This window comes from Vespula pensylvanica, chromosome 2, assembly GCF_014466175.1.
Source record: "Vespula pensylvanica isolate Volc-1 chromosome 2, ASM1446617v1, whole genome shotgun sequence".
Taxonomy (NCBI): domain Eukaryota; kingdom Metazoa; phylum Arthropoda; class Insecta; order Hymenoptera; family Vespidae; genus Vespula; species Vespula pensylvanica.
Window position 1 is genome coordinate 3,356,706 of NC_057686.1, and position 25,122 is coordinate 3,381,827.

Consider the following 25,122-nt stretch of genomic DNA (forward strand, 5'->3'; position numbering starts at 1 on the left):
TCTCTCTCTCTCTCTCTCTCTCTCTATCTATCTATCTATCTATCTATCTCTTTTGTGATAAAAATAAAAAAAAAGAAAAAGTAAACTTGAAATGAACGAATTGCTTTCATCTTCACGATATCCTTCAATGTTCGATGTCAAATGCGTTTTCAATAAATTACTTTTTGTCTGACTTCTTCTCCGTATATTTTTCCAGCAGAACTTTTGCGATTATCAATTTATTATCTACGTGTCTCTTTTTTTTTGATATCTCTAATAATTCGACAAAATAAAGTCGACATATTGGGAATTATTTCGTTTTCAATGAAAAAGAAAGAAAAAGAGAAAAAATACATAAAAAGCTATACGAAAGTGTTTCGTGTTCAACGATAACAATTAAATCGATTCTATCTTGGGAATTGTCGAATATCGAATTTTGGAACATGGCCATTATTATTAGTTTATTGTTTTTGAGAAAGTTGAGACGTGAGTATACGGAGAAATCGTAATGGTCACGTTCTTGGAAACTTTGTCTTCAGTTCGAAGAGCGCTCAAATACAACGTGCTTGTCTAGCTGTATGTTACCATCGAAGAAAGTTCTCGTTTGTTAAATAAGGATATGATTCGTAGGGAATAGCAAATAGGCATCGTCAAGCTTTATGTTCGTTATAATTTAAAAAATTTCATGGTACGAACGTAATTACTATCGTTAAGCCTTAAATCGCATTTTCAAAAGCACTCACCGAGTGCCTTCGATAGAGGAAATATCATCTGACTTGGAATAAGATATATGGGCAAATAAATCATTCCAGCAAGAATTCAAGAAGCTTATAACGAAGAGGGACGTGGGAGGGGTTTAGTAGAAAAGGTAGGACGTGCTTAACGTAAAATGAAAATAAAAGTATTGACGGTACCTTTAATAAATCTCTCTAATGTTATCCTAAAAACTTTAATTACGTGTTTTCTCAAAGATTTTTCTTTTTTTGTTTTTTGGTAATCCATATTAATTTGAGAATAATTATTTCAATTAGCTCTTTCGTTTCAATTCAACATCTAGATTGTTTTTTCTTCTTCTCATTCTTCAAGAAGAACACATTACGTGCTTACTTTCCTTCGTCTACAAATGGTTGGAAATCTACAAAGGATACGTCGTTTGGTGAATCTTTCACGAGATCATAATTTAGGCTAGTTGAGACAATGAACTGGTATTAAGACTCACCATTCGCTATCTCCCTTGTCCCTACACGACCAACCGTTAAGTTCTTGCATTTTCCTTCCTTTCCACGTTTAAAGATTCATCTCCTTTCATTATTCACGTGCGGCTATGGTGCTCTAGCGCAATCACGTGACAGTATTTTTAAAATTCAAAAATATGTAAATTAATGAGAGAATTAAAAATTAACATAAAATAGTTACTTCAGAGAGAATTTTATGCGGTTATAAAAACTAAAGCAAACGAAATTTTATTATTTGAAATACTATCTACCAATTATTATCGAATAAAGTATTATCGAGTAGCTGATCAAAATAAAATGTAGACTTATTCTGAATGTAAAGTACTTTTTAATTTTTAAAATAAATTACCTAACTGTGTGCGTTCGATCTTTAATGAAATTACCATGGCAAACATTATCGTTTTTATTGATATAAGTTATGTCGTTCTAGATGACATTCATTCGGTGCGTTTTTCTTATCCAAAAAGCGGTACAGCGATTTATGCTTTTCATACTGGATATATAATTTTCGTACTTGGAGAACTCATTCGTGATGCTTTAAAAGGTCGATTTCTGTATTAATAAATTCCGGATATTTCATATCCGAGGTTGCACGCACACAAATGTCTTGATAATCTCTAATTATCAAGACTGTGGGAATTAATGTATCTACGAAAGCTCGAGTACGCATATTACCCAGTATAATCTACTGTAGGAAGAGCAATATAATCCTGATTAAACGGAAGTGCAGAATTTCCCAGGAAGCGTCGCTCAAAATGACCGGCATCGAATCATGCAAAGACGATCAATGGATACGTTTGACTATGAAAAGCGAATACAATGAAAAGCTAAGCTACAAGTTAATAACAATCCTTTCATTATCAAAATATTCATATATGAGTAATACTTCATTTTTCTATTATCGTTGTAATATTATTTAGTCGATTATTTTATCGTATTAACGTCATTATTATTTTATAAAATATTGATGATCGAAACTTACACAATAAAGTCCGATATTTCAATCGAATTTATGGATGTATCATCGATGAAATAATAAATATTACAAAGTACGACTTTTCTATCCGTTTAGCTTCGATCAGGATGCTATGTCAAAAAACTATATTTCATATTTTTTCAGCATTTGCATTATCGACGTTATTCGTTTCATCAGCTGGCTTTCGAAAAGTGGAGGAGTGATAAAAAATGTTTATTCTTGACGTCGTAAGTATAAAATCGTCGTGTAAAACGAATGGAATATTCTAGAAAACAGAAATGATGCATTTGGGACATGTTTGATCGAAGGAAAGTCATAAATAAAGGAACGCTATCAAAGATGGAGAGGATGCTAAAGGTGAACGGTACAATTTCGAGGGTAGCAGAAAGAACGGAAGAAGGGAACTCGCGCGTGACGATGAAACGTATGGAAAATTTCGATAACGAATGCCAAGACTATGAAGGCACTGACAATTTGTCACCTTTTCTACGAAGAGAATCTCAGGAATTGCGATCGCATATGATGTACGACGAACGGACTTTTATTCCACGTAATAAATCAAGGAAAAAGCTTGGGTAATTTTTCCCGTTCTAGGGTATATTTCTCTCCTAGGTAAAACTTTCTTCGATGGTACTAGATGTTCACATTGAAATTTCAATGGGAACCCTCCATCGATTATCTATATTCTTTCTTCCTTTTTTTAATTTCCTATTCGTTCTTAATTATATTTTCCGACATATAGATCCCATAGAATCTTCATGGAAAATTTAAATATAACAAAAAAAGGTGAATTTATAATCTTTTCAAAAATTATCGTATAAAAGAATGATAATTGATCGTCATAATTTCCTTTCCAAAAATTTACCACAATTTCTTATATTAATATAACGACAATGAAATTGATGCTTTTAATATCAATTAGTACGAGTTTAAAGAGATTTAAAGATCAAGCGAGTGATTTTAATTCTCGTAGAGTTTTATTCACGTTCGTGGTAATGATTTTATTAGTAAAATATTCCTTTCATTTTCATTTTTGAATTATTTTCCGTGAAACGTAAAAAATTTCGCGTTAAACGTGCGAAAAAGAATCGATAATACCCCTTCGCGCCCTGAATGTTTCTCCTTACTATTTTATTCACGATCTCAAGAATCCGTTAAGTTTTCACCATGGAAGGACGAATGACAGTGTGGCATTAACGTACCTACGCCGTGGTTCTTCAAAGTTTTACCAAGTAGAAGAAGAAGGTTTGACGATGAGGACGAAGAAGGAAGAAAGAAAGAAAAAAAGAAAAAAAAGGAGAGAAAAAGGAGGAGAAGGTGAAACGGGGGAACATCCTGAGGACTCGTCCTTCGTGTTTTACGTTCGTTTTTACGATGCCCTACGGTAGAGACCAAAAGCGTATATCTGGAGATAGGAATGCATTGTTAAGCGTGACTCTTTCGAACTCGTATCTATTAACAAGTATTACTCGTAACGAACGACCGGTCTACGCGATTCGATAAAATCTCTACGTTGCGGACTTCGAACGATGGTTTTAACCGGTGGTTAAACGTTTTATTAACTTGGTTCGTCCTGTATTTCACTTCTTATCGATGTGAGATCTACGTCTCGGTTATGAGAAAAGTCATTTAAATACGATCAGTAGCGTTTTACGACCGGTAAAAAGAAGATAAAGTTCTCTTGAAATATTATCGAATTGTAAGGAGAGTAATCTTTTGTCCAAATGACGGATTGTCCTGTCAACTAAAATATATGTATATATATTTCGATTTTTTTTTTCAAAACATTGGAATCAAGATCACTCGAGCACGGTGTGGAATGTAGGTAGAATTTGTTTAAAAATATCTCATATCAAGTAATTCTACAATCTGTGATATCGAGTCACATATTTGAGTTCTTAAAACGTTTCTTCTCTAAAAGAGAAGTCGAACTTTAAGCCATATCTCAGTCTTAAATTGAATTAAAACTGATTACGAAACTCTGTCATTTACAATTTAACTGCGATAACTATTCAAGTATAATATAATTGAGCACGCTCATGGAAATGCGATTTATGTAGGTACGAACTATTGTAAAACATTTAATTTTGTACTTCTAAAGCGAAATATATTATTTTGAAAGAGAACGAAGTAACAAAAGTTAGATGTAGAATTCTATGTGAATTTAATTTTGATCATATTGAACATTATAAGAAAAAAATTTTCTTGTGTTCTATGGAATTAGGATAATCAAAGAAGGAAGAGCAGAAAAAAGATGGATTCTTTTTATTACAAACTTGCATTAACAATATGGCACGATATATATATATATAAAACTTTCAAATTATAAATTCTATAAAATTACAAGGAAAGTATAATATCAAATTCGTATGAATATTATCAGTTTAATGCATTCTGATAAAGTTATTCCATGATGATAACTAGAAAATGAAGTTATTCGTCGTATGCGCCGAGTACTCTCGATTCAATATACGCCGTAAGAATTCAAATAAAGTAAGAATGGCCTTGCTCTTTTCTTCTGAAGTATGTTTGATATTCGTTTTTTAAGATTCAGAAAAGAGAAGAAGAGTAAGAGAGAAAGAAAAGTATGTCTATTATAGAAGTGTAATTTATTTAAAAAATTTTTTTTCATTATATATATTTATAAATATAACTGCAATTATACATATTTAAAAATATAAACTTCATATAATTTATAATAAGAGATACATTATTTATCATATGCGTTTATTTGCTCATCTATTATGGAAAAATATTCTTTCTAGGTAATATTTTCAGTGTAAATGTATTTCTATATATAAATGCGTATAAATCGAATAGAGAAAATTAGGATGGAAGAAAAATTTATTGAGTGAAATCACGGGATACGAAAACCTTTCGAAATTCGAAGCTTATCAAGCTGGTTTTGAATGAAAATTAGTTTTGTCTGGATTCTCATATCTCTTCGAGTTCACGACGAGCATTAGATTTAGTTCCCTTTTCCCCAAACAGCTATCTCTTTCGTGAATTCTCTCTCTCTCTCTCTCTCTCTCTCTCTCTCTCTCTCTCTCTCTGTGTCTCTGTCTCTGTCTCTCTCTTTTTCTCTCCGTGTCTTTCTCTTTTTCATTTCCTTTCGTGCACAAGATTCAACTTGAATTTTTATCACACGTTTCCTGGATCGAAATTTCATTTCGTGCTTCCTCGTTTGTACTTTAATTTATTTTTTTCATTTCTTTCGTTCCGCTTTACATCTTGTTTTTTCCTTTTCCTTTTTTCTTTTTTTTTTTCTTTCTTTCTTATTCATCCATTCTACGGATTTATATTGTTTCTTCGCTGTGTTTTACTAGATATATACAAAAAAAAACACATTTGAAAAATGGAATAGGATATATCACATAGCATATGACGGTAGTAATTTTACTTTTTATCTCGTTCACACATACGGCGATTTTCTGCCTTTTGCTAACATTCAGACTTACGGAACAGGATTTCGTTGAAGAGTCAGTATAAATTATATATTTGAAATATGTCTCCGTATACGATATATACACATATTTATTTATTACTATTATGAAAAAAGTTAAGAAAAATGTTGTACGATAGAAAAAGAAACGGAAATATTTTATATCATTTTCGTTGAAAATATTTCAACGAGGACGATATCCACAAAAGATCAAGTTGAAAAGCAATTATAAGTCGTACGGAAATTCGACGAATATGGCGCGGAGTTAAAATTCCAATAATGTTTAAAAGGAATTTACGTTGAATTAAGGCGATAACTCAAAATTAAATTACTTAAATTCCTTTTCGTCATGCATTTAAACAAAGAACCAATCGCGTTTGTCCATCTAAAACAATTTAATTGTACGATCCACCTACATATATCTGTAATGTCATTTCTTTGTATTTTCGTGCGTCGTACCATAATTACTAGGACTTAAAACCGTGGGAGGTGTTCTCAACGTTCGTTCAACGAGTCCGGTGACACTCGCACATGCGACCAGCATGCATAATAGACTCCAAACGAATTCGCCATTTCAGCTTCACTTTACGTAACCCTCCAGCAAGTGGCAGTAACACCTTTTCCTTTCCTGTCCTTCGTTTTCTTTCTCTGATGCTACTTTTCCATGAGACTTTGCTCCAGGCACAGTTAAATTATGCAAGAAATAAACAGCGCGGCGAGCTACGTCGAGCTACGTCGAGCTACGTCGAGCTACTAACGTCTACGTAATTGTACAAGTACGCAGTTGGTACATAGCTATGGAAGAGTAGTAAGTCCGTACCTATGTTCGGCCTGCAGCATGATTAAGTTTTGTTCCAGGTGTTTTGGAAGATTTTCGTGACCTCTTAGACTTTCATTTACCTATGAGTATATATATATATATATATATATATATGTCTGTAGGTGTGGGTGTATGTGTGCGCGCGTATACATATATGTCTGTATGCATGTGTACGTGTTTGGCCGCTTCCGGCGTCGTCTTTAAGCCCGTCGCTCCTTTTGTTTCTACTCGGAAGAACTTACGGAGAAAGTGTCGACTCGATGCCGACTTTTTCTTCCAACTTATAAAACTTGTATCCATCCTCCTGCAATTTCTTTCCTACTACCCTTTGTTTCTAAATGATAATTTTATATAAAGTACTTACCGTCAGATAAAATAAAATTTGACACTTTTTTACTGACAATTTTCTCTATTACCTGAATTAACGATAATAATATCATATTTCTTTGAAGAAATAAATAATTACGAAGAAATTTACGATGCTCGCAAAAATCTTTCTATGTAATTATATATCGGCGGAAAAATAATCGAGAGATTTTTAGCATGTGTCGGAAAAACCGACCATTGAAAGCTCGAAATATAACGGAAATTGAAAGCTGTTTTCTAGTCGAAAAATGGAGATAGGCTGATGTTTCAGTACTCGATTGGTGGGAAGTAACACCGTTTTGCCTGGCGGCGATTGCAACTGCTATTATATTTTATGTTAGTAAAAAGGAACGAAATACGGGATATACGGGACATACACCGTAATAATGTATGGCGCAATGCGCTTTTCGATATAGTCTGATCCATTTTTCCCTTGTTTCATCGCTATATCGACAATGCAGACGATATACCGTTGATATGATTCCCCTGAAACAGTTTTTCTATCTGAAAGTTCGATTCGTGAAGCGTTTACCTTCGATTTACATATGTCCAGTATTTCACATAGTTTTCTTTATCCGATCGTCCAATGAAAAAAGAATTTTTTCCTGTTTTTCTCTGCAGAGTGATTTCCATAGAATAGTGCTAACATAGAATCATCATCTTTTTAAGCCGATGACGTTTAAAGAAGTAACAGTAAAAAGCTATCACTTAATCTCTTAGCTATTAAAGGAACTAGCATGATCATCTATTTTCAACGTTTTCAGTTTACTCGAAATATCATAGACATATAATACCATAGACATAAGTATTACAATAAATAGAATTTTCCTAACACTTATAGAAAATTAATTTCTCGGAGTTCTTCCCAACGGATCATATTGGTAAAAAGGAATTTTTCTATATCGTTGTTGTTTTAAAATTCGCACGGAGGTGGGACATTAAATGATTAAATTGATCCAACTTTTTCTGGAAAACTTACGAAGGGAGGAAAGAAGAGAATAGTCGATTTAATGAAAAAGAAGAAAAAAAAGAAAAGGGAGAAGATATTCGTTCTAACTCGTCCTTTTCTTGTTCGACAAAGCGGAGAATGGAGAATAAGATGTATAAAGCTCGTTCTTGCAAATACAAACCGCAAACTATTTTTCTGGAATGCCGGACAACATTACGAGATGTCATTTTTATCGATTCAGGCCTGGAAAAGGGAGCTAGAAGGGAAAAGAAAAAATGAAGGAGGAGGAGGAGGACAAGAGGGTGGGAAGGGGTGGTTAGCGGAGAAAGAAAAAGGGAAATAGCATAACCGTGGCTCGCGCGTTATGCTTCGCGTTGGAAAATTTCATTAGCACCGTTGCCGTATCCGTGACTGCTTTCTCGGTAAAGGAATATGAAAGCACCACTGGGACTATTGTCATTTTAGGGATAGAAACGAGAGGAACGCGCAAGAAGAAAATGTTAAGGAGAAGGAGATGAACATAGAGATGGAGAAAGAGTGAAAGGGATCTATTCGAAGTATGTAGTGGTAAAGTAATATAAACGAGAAGATTATCGGCCAAGCTCTCTCCGTTCCTTCTTTCCCGTGCATTAAATGTACTCTTTTTCTCTTTTTCTCTTTTTTTCTTCTCTAACACTCCTCTCTCTCTCTCTCTCTCTCTCTCTCTCTCTCTCTCTCTCGTTTTCTTACTTTCGTTTCTTCCCTTTTCCTACCTCCTCTTTACCCTCTTCTTCTCTGTTACCTTATCTACAGCTTCTTTTCGCAAACTTTGCTAGTGTTTCCCTTACCTTATTTTGTTTTTTTTTATTTTCTCAAACTCGCTCTTTTTCTCCTTCCTTCTCTTTCTTTCTCTCTCTCTCTCCCTCTCCCTCTCTCGAATGCTTGCAAGTCGTTTTCCAAGCAAGCAGTTTCGAACGTAGAAAATTCCGCTGTATCAAGACTCTTTCGGTCGGTTAGAGGATTACTCAATATAGAGCGTAGATAAGAAAAACGCGTGCTCACAATTTCTTCTTAGATTTCAAAATTTTCTACTGTTTACAAGGATTTCTTTCGACGAAAATTTTGAACGAGCTATCAATTGTAACAATATCTGTTACGATCCTCGCGATAATAAATCTCAATTACACGGTATAAGAAATTCATGGAATATTCGATTTATCTATTAGGGGCGTTGTAGTTGTCGAATGAAAAAAAATTGGGTCACGCGTGATGCGGCATTTTAAAAAAGAAGGGGAAATATGGTAGGATGGGCTGTATAGGCAGGAGAGAAAATACATTTTTCGTTTGGTTTTGACGTCACGCATATTCGGTAAGTAAGATTAATTTTCATAAGTCCTGTCGAGCCTTTTATCGAGTTACCACCTTAAATCTGCTTTAAAAATTTGCGAGGTCGCGTTCATAAATCTAGAAATACGAAGGATAAAGAGAATTTTGCTTTATCTTTTTTTCTTCTTCTTCTTCTTCTTCTTCTTCTTCTTCTTCCTGTTCTCAGAGCATTCGTTTAGCTCAGCACGTAGAAAATGCTTTCGTTTTCGTTGCTGCGGCTATTGGCTATCGATCGACTTGGAAAAGTTGTGAAGGGTGCAGGTGTACCAGATTAGAAGGTACCTAGAAGTAGCAAAGAGTGAAGGGCTGATAGTAAGCGTAGCTATATAAACGTGAGAAAGTTTTTATCGACAAAATAGCGAGGAAGCAGAGTGACGTCGTCCATGTAAACTTTTCTTTAAGATGAGCTCGACCGCTCTCCGGCTAGTTTCTAAAATCAACAAAAAATTTCGCCGTCGTTAAAAACACCTCGTAAATAATCTCCCCATTTTTCAGAATATTAAGAATCTGTAAAAACTCGTGATGCAAAAACGTGGTAAGTAATATTTTTTTCTTTTTCTTTTTTTTTGGAAAATTTTGAAGATATTTTTTTTTTAAAGCTTAATTATAATTTATCAGGTTTCTTTGATGGTTATTCTTAACGAGCTTACATTAATGCGGATACCTATAAAACTTAAGAGAAATATAACGATTAATATATTCAAAAATTAAATAAATCACCAGAAATAAAGAAAAATAGAGCAACGAATCGCTAAATAATGCTTCAATAGTTCAAAATAGTTTATAAGAGTAACAGTTCATAACAATGTATATTCGCGCGATATTAAAAGTCAGAAATTTCTCTTTTACATTAGTTTTAATTCATTTCGTTAAAATGCCAGTGGACACGTGTAAGCGTAACAGTTCTATAATACCGCGAGGAAAATGTCCGAGCATTTGCGTGTGCTCAATGTAGAAAGAATGTAAAAAAAATATATATATATATAGAAATGAGTGGAAAAGGAAGAACGAAGCGTAGTGGCGACCGAGTACGGAGTATACTCGAAAAACCTTTTTATCGCAATTTTTTTGAAGTGCGTGGTACACGTTCGCGGTAAATGCGAGCCGTTACAGCGGAACTTTCTTAAAAATTACTCGTGGGTACTCACCTTGTTCACCATCAACTCCAAAATTGTTATTTTAAACACGTATACGAAAAATTAAATCTCCCTTGCTTTTTCTCTTTCTTTCGCGAAGCAACTTTCTTCAAAATAACAGAATATAATAGAAATTATTTTAATGTGTTTAATCACGCGCGGAACGTACCAAACAAAAATACTAACGAAAATAATAAAACATAAACTGGAAAAAAATTCGAGCTACAAAAACGTCTTTAACCTTTGTTATTGAGAAAACAATTTAATTCTATATTTATTGAAATTTCTGCAGAAAGATTATTCTAATATTTAAGTATTTCGATTGGATGCGACAAAAAATTAATGACGAAAACGAAAGTATACTATTACGGAACGAGCAGAATCGATGCTCTTATTTCGATAAAAGGGACAAGTTTGCAAAGGCGCACCGTATTTACTGTAAGCATCGTTTGCACGAGCCCCAAGTAAAGTTACGGTATGAACCGGAGTAAACTCAAACAAGCTCAATATTCGTTTGATTTAGGTTAACCTCAAGACCAGTTTCAGTCGAAACTTCGCCGGTGAATTATTCCATCAGTCATTTTATCATTGCATCAAAGAAATTTACGCATTTTTGTAATCGGTCGGCAAAAAAGGTAAACGAACGTTGATACGATTAAAAAATTGTCATAATATTCGTCGAAACTAATCCCAATCCGTAAGTCAAAGTAACGAGAAGCATCTTATTAGCGCGAAGGCCAAAGTTCTCGCTTTTTTGTAATTTTTCAGAGAAAAAAGCGTAGTGAAAAGGGTAGCTCGTTGGATAAAGTTCAAAAGTAAGGGTGTAGAGTCTGAGAGGAGGAAGGAGAGATAAAGAGAAAGAGAGAGAATGTAGAAGGGAAGAGGGTGAGAGAGACTTTCTAACAAGACGTTGGGCGATTCGAGATAAGACGAGCGGTTTGCTTATGCCAAGACTGCCGCTTAACCCAACAGCTTCATCACGCTCTTGATAAACGAGGCGGCCTTCCCTCTACTCGAGAGGGAAGAAGGAAAGGAAGGAAGGAAGGAAGGAAGGAAGGAAGGAAGGAAGGAAGGAAGGAAGGAAGTAAAGCAGACCAAGAACCATCATCCTATCCATTCTTCGGTCCGAGTTGAAACGAGGCGTCTTCGTCGTGTCCGTCGTGTTGGTCAAGACTTGACGATGAGAGCTGAACAAATCCGAAGGAGAGAGAAGGATAGAGAATGGCGGCAAAGGGTAGGTCCAAGAGCAACATCAGCACTAGACCTACTCAAGTACCCTCTAGTAGATAGACAACGATTCGACTCGATTCGATTCGACTTGATTCAGTCACCCTTCTCTCTTATTCCTCCACGTTGCGGACATGTGTGGTTTCTCGGAGTGGTATCGGGAGTCTACTCGAACGAGAGAATGATGGATCGAAGCCGACAGCTACTCGGGAACCAACCAACTTAACGTTGTCGACTTGCGATAACGCTCCTGACTTCTAACAGCGCTCGCACGATAGGGCACGATCTCTTTTACCTTTCATGATTTCCTTCCACTCGTTACTTTTTTCATTTTATTTTATTTTGTTTTCTTTCTATACTCCTAAGCACAAAGTAGATAGTAATGATCTTAACGAAAATTGTCGTGAATACCGAAGATGAAGAATGCTCTCTTCTGAAGTGTCTTGCGAATAATTTAAATGCTCTGAGAAAAATATCGTGGAACTGTAAGAAGGAAAATTTTTGAGAACCTAAATAACCTCGATCGATCGATGATGACTATTTCTCGTGGGTTTTGATCGCGTGCAAGTTGGGAAAACAGAACGTCCATTTTGGATTCTATCGTGCGCCGAGGCAACGAAACAAGCACGATATAGCGTTTTCCTCGTTTCTTATACCTTACATTTCGTTAAAACTTGGATCCCTCGGAACACCGGTGAACCATCACAATCAAATTTACCCTAGTCATGGTTTTATCATGGTTTCATTTCTTTTTCTTCTTCCTTTTCTTCTTCTTCTTCTTTTTTCGTTTTCTTTCTTCCCCTATTTTGAAGTAGCTACTCCAATAAGGTACGACCTCCCATGTCTTCTCGTCCCGATCACGCTTCCACTTTCACTACGAGTCTTCGAGTCTTTTGTAGTGTAATTGGCGAACTCGATGGAGCGGTTCTTGAAACTGCCGATTGCATCAGCGATGCGCAAGATAAAGTATGTCTCCCATTCTTCCCTTTGTTCGGCTTCATGTTTTCAGAGAACGTCTTTTGGAGTCATAGTCTTCCCTCTTAGAATTACTTACATCTTCGTGACTTTCGTAATACTACGTATCTATAATGGTTTCTATGTATCTAAACGCTTGTTGTTTCTTTTAACAATTTCTTTTATACAATTATGTTATACTTCTTTTTTATCTGACAAATTCGATATGTTCAGATTCAAAAGTTTGTACACCTCGAGAGTTTTAACAATAATTTTCGAGTACGGTTTCTTACAAAGTTGAGTATAATTAAAAATTTTAAAAGGCAATACTTCGTTGTAACACTTTGCGGAATTCGTTTCGTTAAAAGACATATTTCTTTTTTATTTTTCTTTTTCATTAATTTTTTCTTTTTCTTTTTTTTCCAATTAAGATACTCAAAAGGGTGCAAAATGATTGCGTTCCACTAGGTACCTCTTCCATTTTCCAAGAAAACTTTCACTCCACGAGAAAGTTTGTTTCGTATGTTATGACCCTGTCGTTCGTCTCGGAACGTTGATCTTACTATTTCGCGATAGAGTATTACATTTGTACTAACAGAAACAACCATGATAACCTCCGTTTTTTTATGAGACTGTCATCCATCTACTCGCAAACTTTCCGTCCATTTCACTCTCCCGAGAACGTTACTTCGAGAACAAGAGTTAAACTCTTGTAGAGGCTGTGTAAAACAAGGAGAATGATAGTTCGTAGAATATGGCATGCGTGCATCAAGGAAAACCAAGAGAAACGCAACACCCCTATTCGCGTTGACGTCTTTATTTTTCCACGTGTACATCTTCACGGAACTCGGTCAAAGTACTTCAACTCTTGCGGTTTCTCCCTTCCTCCCTCCCTCCTTCTCTCTCTCTCTCTCTCTCTCTCTCTCTCTCTCCGTTACTTCGAAAGTTACATCGACATAGTAAGATATCTTGGTGCTACTTTACAGCTAAAATAGTCGGATAATATAAGGTACGTACGTTATATCAAAAACAGGATAAATTTTATCTGTCGATTATTTCTCTCTCTTTCTCTCTTTTTCTTTCTAGCAAAGATCGTTTGCATAAATTTCTTCGAACAAGTTTCTTTAATTTACTATTACATTTAAAAAATATTTCCTTGATCGACTTCGATAAATTTCTCATATACAGAATATTTAAGTGATTAATAAAATAAATAAATAAATGGTCGTTCTAAGCTTCTAGGAAATTGCGTTAGCGAAATCGCGTACTAAGCAAAAGCAGAGAAAGAGAGAGAGAGAGAGAGAGAGAGAGAGAGAGAGAGAGAGAGAGAGAGAGAGAGAGAGAAGAAAATGTATGTGTGAGTAGAAGAGACAAAGCATTAAAGGAGGGATTCAGAGTGCATTTATATCGCATATAGACGCACAGACGATGAAGGGAGGGGGTAACATCGATATCCTTTTGTGAGTGGCATTATGAACGTGAGACTTCACCAACCCTGCCACATGAGCTCGTCGCTCAAGTTTCATAATAAGCGTCGCGCAATTTCCTTCGTGAGTACCGTGCAGCATACTTACGTATCGACGAGGATTTTCATAATGCGTATGCATTCGCGCGTACGTTTATTGCGAGGTGGAACGATTCGCACACGAAAGCTTTCTTCTTCTGCTAATCGCGTACTTTGCATTGAACGAGAACGAATGTGAGTAGATCCAAAGGTAATCTAGAGATTTTCAAGTAGATATCTAAGAGACTGGATCATCAAATACATACGACCGATGATTCATTTACGATAAAACGATGATCAAACATTTTTTCCATAATATGCATATGCGAATAAGCATTCATCTTTTTCAAGTTAAAAGATATTAGATTTTCATTGTAAGCACCATATCACAATCAAATCGTATATAATAACGTTTTACCGTCATATATTCTACAAAATTGTAAAAATTCACATTATGTATTTTCCTCCATATTATATTTCTGTCTCGAGAAAAATTCAACAAAAAGAAATTATTATTTTGCCATGTTTTTTCCACGCTTTCCACTTTTTTAATAAAACATCGAGATAAAGGTAATACGATATTATCGGAAACGATAATCATATGTGTGTATATCGAATTGTTATTTTCAAAAGAAAAGACCGTCATTTATGTAAATACCGTATCAAAAAGAGCAAGAAGATATAGCGCGTATCTTATTGTTAATCCAAAGCTTTTTATTCGACCACCGACCTGGTTTCTTCCTGTGTTTATGAAATAGTGTTCAGGATCGATACGCCGTGACCTTTATTCTTCCATGTAGCCCTTTCAAAATGCACGTGTACGTTTGAACAGTATCCACTTGAGAACTGTACGAAAAACGTGCTTTATCGTGGTCGATACTTGAAACCGTATTGGTGTCAGATTATGTGCTTTTATTTGTATTGCGCTAGTGCGCTCGTGTATTTGTATACGTGTGTCTGTGTGTGTGTGTGTGTATGTGTGATGTAATCTCACATACGATTTAAATGGTAGATCGAAAAGAACAACGTGGACATCTAGGATTAACGTTTTACTCATCTCTCTCTTTCTCTCTTGCTCTCTCTTTTTCTCTCCCATTCTATCCTCTTTATTTATCTTTCATTTTATCGTATCTTCCAAGTAGGAACAAGTTAATCGGCGGATATGAGTCATCGGCACGTATGTTTTCTTTCACGGGCGTCGTTGAACGATATCTTTTACACGCGACTCGCATTTCGTGTAGTTTACGATAATCGAACGCAGGACGAAGTCTACTTTGCTAAAGGAGTAACCTCTATAAAAACCCTTTTCGATTTTCGATCAAATATCGCTTGACAGTGCTTCCTGATACGTAAATGATCTATTCTTAATTTGTCTACTTCTAGTATAATTAATTTCTAATACTTTGAAATATATTATTTATTTCACATTGTGTATTGATAGGATTGCATTAACTATTTATCTGATAGATACGAATTAGAAGTAATAACGACGTTTCAAAATTTCCAATCAAGATTCAAGAGGATATTTAATACAAACTACAACGTTTCTTCGTGCTTGAAGGATTTCTAGATATTTTTGCTATAATATATATATATATATATAGCAAATATATATAATATACAGCAATATATATATATATATATATATATACCAACATGAAATACTAACTCCTTAGGCACATGTACATGTAAAGTACATACATTCATAGATCCCATTGAAGTGTAGAAAGTTAAAAAAAAGTCGCAACATCGCGTGCAATACCACAAACATTTCTTCCATCGTCGAATAGGTTTCTCGCAGACAGATTCACCTGTACGACCTTATTCTACCGTGAGCAAAGGATTACCAACATCGAATGTATCCAGATCCATTCACGAATGAGCTTCTCTATTCGCGGGATAATGTATTCTCCTACTTCCTTTCCCCTTTCCTCCTTCTCTACGTTTCCGATTCGACGATTTATAGGAATGGTTCGGCGCGTATAACGCGATGGAAATCGGGATTGGAAGACGACGTTTATCGTGCCCTTCTATTCCTTCGTCCGAAAATGTCGAGATGATCTCGACGCTTTTCCCCTCTCTCTATCTCTCTCTTCGTATCAAAATGGAGATGAAGATACAGAGTTTCAATTCTGAAACTTTGATATATTTCCTAGTTCCTATTCGCATTTTTTTCACGATAATTAAAAGATCTTCGATGTAATCATGACTATTAATCGGATTGTTTGCATATCTTTAAGATATGCTAAGATGAATTGATAAAAAAAAAACTCTTTAAATCAAATTACGTTGAATTTCTATCATTTAGATCTTCTGAATCTATTTTCATGTAACAGAATGAAGAATGTCGATTTTCCAAGCTAACAGTGACAGACATTGACGAATGCAGTCTGTAATAAAGTTATATCGACAAGAGTAGATAGGATTTAGAGTGAATGTGAAAAGAAGAAGGTTTAGTCGGATAAAAAAACTTGTTACGAATGTGATTACATTGTTTCAGTTTTTACATAGAAAAGTGATTCAATCTTTCCGTTTAAAAAATTTATTAACATCTTATTTACTTTGACAAAAAGAAAAAATATATATATAATGCCATTAAACCAAACTCAATTTTCTTTAAAACAGTTAAAAACTTTCGTTGTATTCTATGTCTTAGCATTTAACGGAATACGTTTTATTAAAGAAACTTAATTTGCATCGAGTAATTACTGGGTCTCGACAAAAGCACTAGGCGAATTTATTCGTCTCTTTAAAGAGAATGTTTTCAAGCGACGAATTAACTAGTTCCATTTCGTCAAAGACCGAAAGATCATCGTCTTTCGTTTTTCTAATCTTCTCGCTGTTAATCGCAGGAAGGAAAAAATTAAATGGCGAAACGAAGATTGCCTATGTAACATTGGTTCATTGGTAATTATTCAAGCTTTTAAAGATTTTTTACGACCAGATTCGCCTTGCTAGTTGCAACATCGTCCAGAAACGATTCTGAATTCGCTCGATCGATGAGCTTGCAAATCAATTCCTAATTTCACCATTTCTACGCGGAAATACTTAATCGAAGAGAAAGGATATGAGATAGGATACGGACGAATTAAAGAAGATATCTTTCGCACGTTCTCCTCAATGTGAGATGATATCTTTCTCTGATTATCTCCATCGATTTATCTTTCTTCATTCTTTTCTTCAAACGAATCTTTCTTTCAATCATTCATTTCTTTAAACGAATCACTCTTGCAATCGTTTTTGTTACTTTGACATATAATCTTGAAAACTACAATGTTAACTTCTCCAGCGTTTCAGACTCGTGACAAATATCTCTTGATCTCTTATCTCGCGTCCTTCTAGCATCTCAAAAGAGAGAGGAAGAAAGAAAGTTTGAGATGATTACATTGCGAAGTATACGTCGAATTCTTCATAAACGTCCAACCGTAATGGTTCTGATTTTTCACTCTTTATATTTCTTTCTCTCTTCTTATTTTCTTTTCCTTTCTTTCCGTTTCCTTTTTCACGTGTTACGTCACAAAATATTGCAAGTAATCTTGCCGATGATGGATATCATCGAATTTCATTAACGCTTGTTTTCTTAAATCTCGTGAAACCCTTTTATTTTTGATATTAGATAAAATAAACGAATAATGTCTGACTTTTTCAAAGTTCATACTACTTGAAATTCGACGATACAATTTGTCTTGTAGGTAGTTACTTACGTTACGCTTTTTATCTTTCTTTTAAATAATGGCTCATGAAACAACTTGGACCGGCGAATATTTTGCTACAAACGATACAGCAAAATGGCTCATAAATAATATATGCTAGCAATCGTAAATAATAAATGTTAAGATATTAATATCACGCTTTATTCGATGATCAATTAATTTCACGCATTGTCGATTAATAAAGAACACGATAAAAAGGTCAACCTAATTTCTTGCCTTTATACATTGTCTTTGTGATGTACTGTGAAATTTATTTTTCTAAGTAAAAGTTCACTATCTCTTGCTACAGAAATGACATTTTAAGCGCTTATACGAGACGAAACACTTGAGACGTAATTAGTCCACGTCAAAAGAAGAAAAAAAGGAAAAAAGAGAGAGAGAGAGAGAGAGAGAGAATAAACGACCAATATATAATACTTTTATAAATCTATAAAAACGAAACGATAAATATATAGATATTTAAAAGATCGCATTTTTTGCACTTTCACGCTTGAAAATGTCCTTTTTACATTATGTCGGTTTTCTTAACAATAACGTCAATATCTATTGTACTAGATCTAACAAAGGTCCGATGTATTTACCTTAATTATAACGTTTACACGTGTCCGTGCGGTTACGAGCTCTTCCGTACTGCCCAGCAGCAATCAGGTGGTATAGAACATGAGAGATAACGATAGGCAGGGAGAGAAGTAGAGAGGAAGAAAGAGAGGGAGTGAGAGACGTATATACATAGATAGACACGTATGCGAAAAGAGAGAGAGAGAGAGAGAGAGAGAGAGAGAGAGAGAGAGAGAGAGAGAGAGAGAGAGAAATGTGTTCCACGCCTTAATCCTTTCTACCGGTCGGCCTCGTTGGCCCGGTCCTCATTGAACGACGGAGTCAACGCTTGTTCGACGTGTAATTAGTATAACGGAAGGTATGAGAGGGCTGTCGAAACGAGCAAGGTGGATGGTCAAGTACCGTACTAGTTAGTATGCCTACTTACCGAGTTTGCTACGATGTGAATGACCCGTATACGAGCAACGACCGTAAGCTCTGGCTCGTTGTCGTAGAGTACCTAGAACACGAAGAGAAAGACAGAATAAGTCTTTGTTGCGAGGAGATACACTGGACTCATGGAAAATAAAAAAAAAGATTTCTAAGGAAGAATTTAGAATGAAGCTAGAAGGGAAGAATGAAATTTCTTTTATTTATTTATTTCTCTGTTCGATTGGTTAAGAACACGAAATCCCGTATTTTGCTTTTTCTTTTAGTAATTTATAAAAGTTTATAAATTCTCGTATCCAACGATTTTCGTGTATAATTTTGTATAAGTTAAAAATAGAAATTGGATCATAATATTAAAATGTATTTATGTAATTTTTAATTTTGCAATCTTATCTTATCTATTAAGATTGCAAATTTCTAAATTTAGGATGAAGATTATTATATATTACAGGAATATTCGATTACATTAGGTCATGCAGAGTTTCTGATCTTTAACCTAATGCACGCTACTACTTGGGATGCTTTGGTCTATGTGCGGTTAGAGGGACAGAGAAAGCTTAATGCTTATAGCACGACTCGGAGTGGTGGTGATTCAATTATGGCTCTTACCTTCGGACAAGAAACTAATGTTCTAACGCAATCAATTTGCACCACCTTAATGAGATCGACACAAGTTCTCGTCAGGGTATGCTTTCGATTCGATTTAGAATGAGATTCACTTTGATACTCCATATGCAGTTACATATCATAGTCGAATAAACAAATTTGATACATTGATATTCAATTATTGATATTCTTGTTATGATAAAAGACATGAGAGAGAGAGAGAGAGAGAGAGAGAGAGAGAGAGATGACGTGAATATAGCATTAAGTGGACCAACCTAATCGTGTCCTTTAATACCGTAGACCTGTAATCCGTTGATGACATTTGAGCGCATAATTAGTAAAAGTAGTAGGCGGAAGTGAGACTAATGAAACAAGCCGAGAGGATGATTAAGTAAAGGACTGGATAGTATGTCTATTTACAAACTTTAAGATAGAAGGAGTTTTCGCATCGTGTACCAAAATGGAGAGTGCTTGCATTTTAACGTACCCTTCATTAGTCAAGCAGCTGGTACTATACTGATTTTCGCCAACTTCCTAAATACTTAACAAAATTCGAAACAAAGCTCAACGATGTCTTAATGTTTATAAATAAAATTAATCCTCTTACTAAATTTAAATTGAAATAAAATCTTGAGCGAAGAATACGAGTTTTTCTTTGTTATTTGTTAAAAGGAAATAATCCGAAACACGAAATAGATACTCCGTAAAAATGAAGAAAACGATAGGAGTTTAATTTGTCGTTAAGAATGCACGTGAGTCTCTCGTGAGAGAAAAGAGGGGGTCGTTAAACGGAAAGTCTTGCCATCGACCTTTGAGAGCCAATTAATGGAAGATGGAGGGGCTTTGGCTCGACTTACGAGCGAAACGCAATTTTCCGAAAGCGCTCGTTGACGCGCGTGACATGTTTCAGACAAACGATCGCGTTCTTTTAACATAGGACTGTTAAACTTTTCCTTCAATTTTACAAAGTAGAATTAATCAAATTTATTATACCGTGACAAAGCAGTTTTAAAAACGAAATATATAGATTCTTAAGTTCACAAATATAACAAGTGTGAACAACTGAAAAAAATATATATATATAAGATTTATGACAATAAGTATTTTTAATTAGTTAATTTACGATTAATTTACGATTGAATTTAGCTTACATATTTTTCTTATACATGTATAATGCTAAATGAATTAACAATCTTCTAATACATCCACATTAGTCGATAGAATCCTGTAGATTTTAAAAAACATAATCATTGGTCGATCTCACTTCTCTTACATAATTTAAAGAGTACAAGAGAATGATTTTCTGGAAATAGATAACCTTAGATAAATTTTATTTTAGGAGTATGGCTTCGAGTACATGAAACCGGCAGAAACATTTTCTTCGTATTGTACGTCTAGTAGGGCGTAGGAAAACCAGCAGACTACATTCGTGAATTAGAAATAAGGTTCTCTCTTCCTCTTTACACCGTGAAAGCCTATAGCGACGGTAGGAGGATACGTTATCTACTTTAACCCTCGTAAGATGCGTCCTATCCTCTCTTGAAAGATGTATGTACGTAGGAAGATACTCAGTTTGACAGGGTATACTTGTCTGGAGAAATATCGGAGCTATTTTTTTAATTTTTCTTCTCTACTAATCTATTTTTATCTAGCAAGAAAAAGAGAGAGAAAAAGAGACAACGCCTTCGGGCAACACACACAGACATAGAGATGTAGCGACAGATTTTTATTGTTTCGATAAAGGAGATATATGATCGTTCAAGTCGCGTCTGTGTCATCACCGAAAATTAAATGGCCGATCATATAATAATATAAATACGATTTAGTTGACACCGCATTGACGCGTATCGTAAACAATCGAGAGCAGGAGATCATTAAACGCCACGGATCTACGTAGAGAATAAAATGGTTTGAGATGAGAATTAACAGAAAACACAAAATAAAATAAAATGAAACGAAATGAAATAAAAGCAAAGCCAACGCGGTAGAGACGACAATTTCAAATTCACTGCAGTCGTCGGCCCCACGATAAACTCGTGCAAACATCGGGAGGCGAATTTTCGGTTAACGAATTTTTCTCATGCACCATATAATTTCAATGTTCTGCCGGAAATCGACAGACAAGCATGTTCTATAGTTTATTCAATAAACAACTCACGTTTCGGCAGATTAAACGGCGTAGATAACGATTGCAAATCCAATAAGTGAAAAAAAGAAAAAAAAGAGAGGAATTTCAACGAATGGTATAATTTTTGTTGAGAAAAACTCAGGGTCGAGGAAGTGAATCATATTCGTGATATACATATTCATTAGATGTACATATTCATAATATAACAGTTTTTGATAGATTTGAGATCTGATAAATTTTCATAGATCTGAGAAATTTTTGACCTTGAAATGTTTTTATCTTCGATTTAAAAGTCAAGTTCACTCGTCGATATAATAAAGAATTGTGGAATACATTTCCTTTGTAATTTCGTACTTGTGCTTGCTCATTTCTACTTTAATCCATTCTACGACTTAATATTCGTCCTCTCGAAAAGTTTTCATCACGATAGCGCGTAAAAAGTCGACAGTAGTCGTTACTGTCGCATACGATAAAAAGACGCACGGGTCCTGAAGAGAAGTCTTAAAAGCGAAGGCAAAATATCAGCATAGGTCACCGAATTGTGCACTATTGTGTGCCTACTTTCTCTCTCTCTCTCTCTCTCTACCCTCTCTTCTTCTCTTATTCTTCATTCATTCCACCTTCATATCTTCGGCGTTGCAGTACTCGATGCAATTTACGTCTGTGCACTTTGCGTGGACGGATATTTTAGCAAAGTTCTTCCAACGGTATATCGGAGCCGCTTTCGGAGCTAGGGTGTACATACATATAAAACTTTTAGACATGGTAGTAAGAAGGAAAGCGAGAGAGTGGGTGAAAGAGATGGAAGTTAGGGATCTAGAGTCTAAGCGAAATAGGGGGAGAGAGAGAGAGAGAGACAGAGAGAAAGAAAGAGGGATAGTGTCTACAAGCTTCACCTGCTTCTTTATCCTCTTCTCGTCTCGACCCTCGCAAATACGACTAACTCGCGAACTAGTTTACCTCAGTCCCAACATCTCGGTCATTACATCACCTGAATCTTTCTGCTGCTCTGATCGTCACTCGGAACTGGAATCTTTCCATTCTATCGCACGATCCCTCACAAAATGACGTCTTCTTTTTTTTTCTTTTCTTTTCTTTTTATTTCTTTCCTTGTTCTTTCTCCCTTTTCTTTCGGGAATAGAAATTCCCGAGAAAAGAGAATAAAGTCTTCTTTTTTCTTTTCTTCTTTTTTTTTCACGGGAAAAATTGTTCTTTCCTTTGTTGGGTTTGACGTAACTACGAAATTGCATCGTAGTATATATGCTTTATATATTTGTTTTTTTTTTAACTGTCTTTTACCATTGAGATTTGCACGTTTTATCGCAGTTGGTGGGACTTGATAGGAATCGAAAATTAAAAAGCATTTCGCTTGCTACAATATTTTTATATTTTCTATCTTTTGTTTAAAAGGTTATGTCTCCGACATTCACATTTTCGGTTTCGTTTGAAAACGTCACTATTGTTACAACATCAATATTGTATGACAAATTCATCTTGACTTTAAATTCGAACGAGAAAAATATTTTTAATATAAAATTCTGAGTGTAAAGAAGTGTTTATAAATTTAAAAATAAGAATCACATTGTAATATAATTTACGTAGAAAGATTGTTTTATGTATCCTCTTTTTCAATCAATAGACACCATAAGTACCAGATCGTAAGTACTGCTGTAAATATTAAAACTCCCTTATATTTTATAGCTTGTTTATATTAAATTACACAGTAAATTACAGGCTGCACGTATAGTGTATGAATTGCGTGTACCAAAAAGGACCTGTTAAGAATATCAGAAACGCTATTAATGTTTATCCATCATACGCTTTACTCTACTTCGATTTAACTTATTCGTTAATACGAAAAATGATTAAAGCCATTTATTCGTAATAAATCATTGTTATTCGATATTATTGTGAATTTGTAAAATAATTTTCATTTAACAATGATCCTATCGCGATTACATTAAATGTTAAGATAAATATGATCCTTTAAATAGAGAAATAAAAATCTCTATTTTTTCGTCACCGATGCATCGGATAATCGTTTTAATTTTCAAAGATACGGTTAGATAGATACGTCGACAAGATCATCACTTTTACTTCTTCCAATCGAAGACGAACTTATAAAGAAAAAGAGGGAGAATCTCGGATTGGAAAAGTGCATTAAGGATAGAGGGTCGGTAACTTTGGCAATTTTGCGGTGCGATCGAGGCATCGTGGTGCTGTCGACCAAGAAGTAAGTAAGCCGCTTTATTACCAGTTGGTCGAGAGTTAAGTCCTCTTTTTAAACCTCTCGAATCTTCTTTAGTAGTTCGATTAACCTTTCACCCGTGAAAGACGCTAAACAATAGACGATTCTTCTCTCGGCTTCTAGAATTTCGAATACCTTACGATTTTATGAATTGCCAAAAACTTATCTTCAACAAAGAGAGTATCGAGTAAAAGAGTTAGGAAACTTTAGAGACCATGCAAAAGATATTCATTTTAAACTATTTCTCCGATTAGATCCAGGCTAATGAAAATAATAGAGAAACAGATTATTTACTATTATTATAAATTAATATCAATGATACTAAAGCGATGTATAAATTCGTTCATTGTTCTTCGTTTCGTCGGAGAAAAAAAGAAAAGATACCATTAATTTGCCCGGCGATCTTAATAACTGTTTGTTAATAGAATTAAAACGTACATATTTCCCTCCGTTTGTTTTACATGATTACTTTAAAAAAGAAATTACGCTATTTCCATGAGAAGTTGGAAGGAGAGAGAGAGAGAGAGAGAAATAGAGAAAGAGATAGAGATAAAGAGAGAGAGAGAGAAAGAGAATAATATTATTTAAGTAGCCATTTAAATTCCAACTGAGTGAGATGAATAGCTGCATTTAAATACGGACGAAATAAAGGTGAAGATTCTTGCATTTAAAATCGAGCAGCATGTATTCCGAGGTTTTGCTTTTATCGCGGTTACCTCAGCCGATGAGGCTTCTATCGAAGCTAATACTTTACACGGTACACATATACCATCCGTTTTTTCCTCCTATCGCGAATTGTTTTCTTCCTTTTATTTTTATACTTGTTCGAGAAAATTAAAAATGAGACTGCGTTTGACATGTAACAAATTGTTTTTCATCGCTCCGATCTCGTGGTTCAGCGTTTCCTACATCCCGATATATAATACATTATATCGAAAATCTAATATTTAAGTACGTGGTTCACAAAGTCACGATTAGATTAATGGTATCTTCGAGATGTCAAAGAATAATGGATTTAAATTAACTTCATCGAGTCGTAGGGTGAAACCTTCGAAAATTACACGCGCGATTATCTTTAATTTTGATTAAACGATTATCAATATCGGGCGTATGTTTGTTTAAACATTTTTAAATAATCGTCTAACCATCATCTCTGTAGTCTTTAAAAGATCGATCATTATTAATTCGATTCAATCTGATATATATTTTTATAATACTTTCATAATAATCTGTAAGAAAGAGTTTTGTGACTTTTCGTTTTAAAGACCCGACGACATTTCGGAACGATCATCAAACGTCCTGGAATGAATTGGTCGATGACAAATGAAAGAACTTCCGTCGTTCGATCCGAGTATTTTCACAAGGCAACTTTCGATGAAGTTTTAAACGCTGATCTAGCGACAGGCACGCAGATTATGAATTCGAATCGTCAAGCATTATCGGATAAGAAAACTTTGGGTACTTACTTTGAAGTCTCAAGATTTTCG

General features: G+C 34.8%; 1 protein-coding gene across 6 annotated transcripts in view; it reads left to right on the forward strand.

Moving 5' to 3' along the window:
• Positions 1-25,122, forward strand: part of LOC122637822 — a 231,169-nt gene that overhangs the window by 107,465 nt on the left and 98,582 nt on the right. The window contains exon 1 of one of the 6 annotated variants that reach the window (XM_043830224.1): positions 23,444-23,620. The exons of the other annotated variants lie outside the window; for them this stretch is intronic. The gene's annotated coding sequence lies outside the window, so the exon portion shown is untranslated. Of the gene's footprint in view, positions 1-23,443; positions 23,621-25,122 lie in introns of those variants that run through there. 6 annotated transcript variants of the gene reach the window in all.